Source organism: Octodon degus, unplaced genomic scaffold (genome assembly GCF_000260255.1).
Source record: "Octodon degus isolate 3935 unplaced genomic scaffold, OctDeg1.0 scaffold00041, whole genome shotgun sequence".
Lineage (NCBI taxonomy): Eukaryota > Metazoa > Chordata > Mammalia > Rodentia > Octodontidae > Octodon > Octodon degus.
Genome location: NW_004524617.1, coordinates 17730181 through 17732493, shown reverse-complemented (window position 1 = coordinate 17732493; position 2313 = coordinate 17730181). Strand labels below are relative to the sequence as shown.

The 2313-nt window shown below is 35.5% G+C and overlaps 1 non-coding gene across 1 annotated transcript; it reads right to left on the bottom strand.

The window, feature by feature from the left end:
• Positions 1 to 1917: 1917 nt before the first annotated feature.
• LOC111816826 lies at positions 1918 to 2024 on the bottom strand. The gene has a single exon (XR_002821153.1). It is a non-coding gene; the product is annotated as a U6 spliceosomal RNA (small nuclear RNA).
• Positions 2025 to 2313: the final 289 nt, after the last annotated feature.

Sequence of the window (2313 nt, the reverse complement as noted above, 5' to 3'; positions counted from 1 at the left end):
AATAAATAAATAAAAACATCATTTGGGCTATTTTTGATATTTATCTATTACAATTTGTGCTTCTATAATCATGAATGTGTGTATACAACTTTGGTGTGATGATTTCAATTCTTTCTGGAAGATACCAAGAAGGGGAATTGTGGAGGTCCATATGGCTCTCCTTGAAAGAAGAGCATGTTTCCATTTGAGCTAAACCTGGCCCTGACTCCCATGTATTTTTTTAAATAAAGGATCTTGCTATAAAGGTCAGGCTGGCATTCAGTTCACTTTGTATCCCAGGCTGGTCTTGAGCTTGCAACAATCCTCCTGCCTCAGCCTCCCAAGTGCTGTGATTATGTGTGCACCACTATACCCAGCTCCATGTATTGCTATGCATAAAACTGTCTAGGATATTTTTGTGTCCCATCAATTGGCTTTAAGTGATGCAAATGGGTTTATCCAAGGTGCTGATGTATAGTTTTTAAAGCAATGTGACAGGTCAATGGTGTCCTGCCTACAGCTCCAAACTAGTATGCATGAGAGAGGCTGAGTGAGCTGCATTGTTGGCTGAGACTGAAGCTCCAGAAAGAGGATCTGATGTCTCAGGGCATGAAGACTACAAATCAAAGCTGAAGCACCAATCCCCAAACACAAACTACTTCCCCAAGCTGTGTCACGTAGATTGCTCTTTCTCAATACTTCTGTCTCTGTGAATTGCAGAGGTGCTATCTTGTCTCCTACCCAGTCCAGCTCACAGCCTTCACTTACTTATACCATTTACACAGTCACTCATCCTGCCAGACACTCCCTTCTTCATAAATTAATAAAATTTTGGGTTGTCCCTGGGTTGAGGCCTTTCTTCTGGTTATCCATTGTTCTCACTGGACCTAGGATCCTCTTAGCTCACTAGCATTATAGATATGTTATTGTGTTTTTATTCTCAACATGACTTGCACTGGAAGTGGTAGATTGGAATTACTTATTGGAATTCCAATAACTTTTCCCTGAGGCTACAAATGTGGACTTCTGGATCATAATGAGGCTGGTAGAGAAAAATCTCTATAGGGGATATCTAGGTCAAATGGAACTTTTAGTTTTAGTTTTTTAATTTAATTTAATTTTGAAATGTAAAAAGGAAAGCAAGGACAAAAATCATAAAGAGAGAAACAGGGTAACATACAACAATATATATGTTACGGATTTTCAAAACAAGAATAGCTGATTAACAATAGCTGATATATTATCTATTTTTGTCATCAAATCTGTTGCTCAGATTAATGGATATATTTATCTAAGATTGAACATATGATTGAATATTATCGCTTGCTTTCAAGAAACCTTAAATTTTGTTCTTGTCTCTATTTTCCTTTTCACCTTTTTAAAAATTATTTTAATCCAATATAGTCCAGTAGTCCATATTTAAATGGCAATGGAATACACATCTCTGACAAAACTAAACATAAAAAGAGGATACAAATGAAGGACCATTTTGTATCTGTATATACAAAATTGTTAGGATAGATATACAGCTACTTTCTCTTAATTTAATAAGAAACATTAGTACTAATAGTGTTTGGACAGGATATGATGTCTGCATCTTGTACTATGAATAACTACTACAAAGACAATATGCAATGTATGAATTATTGTTACTATCCTACTAACCTGTTTTGAAACTGTCTCATTGCTATTTGTTTTTCAATAATACTAATAAAAAAGAGAAAAAAATAACCCGTACAATAAAAAATTATTTTAAAAGAATATAGTAATAATTGATATAACATTAGAAATGGTTCACATTTAGAAGGCCAAGATGACAGATATTCAAGCATGATTTTTGTATTACACATTGCTGTCTTCAATGTAGTTGCTTAGATGGCAGATAACAGCATACAGAGTCAAGGTGAAAATTCTACACATCAACTGCTCTTTTCAAAAGAAAAAATGGCATGCTTCATGAATTTGCAAGTCATCCTTGTGCAGAAGCCATGCTAATCTTCTCTGTATTGTTCCAATTTTAGTATATGTGTTGCCAAACTGAACACTAGCTTTAGTTTTGAAGAATGTCCCCACTGGTGTCTGCAGTGGTTGCCCCAGCGTACACACTCAGCAACAGTGGAGAAGGGTTCCTCTTCCCCTACAGCTCATCCAACATTTGTTGTTGTTTAACTGGTTAATGATAGCCACTCTTTTTGGACTGAGATGGAATCTCAACATTGTTTTAATTTGAATCTTTCAAGGGACCAGTGATGGTGAACCTTTTTTCACATATTTATTTGCTGTTTATACTTCTTTGCCCAAGAAATGTCAATTTATTTCACATGCCCACTTTTT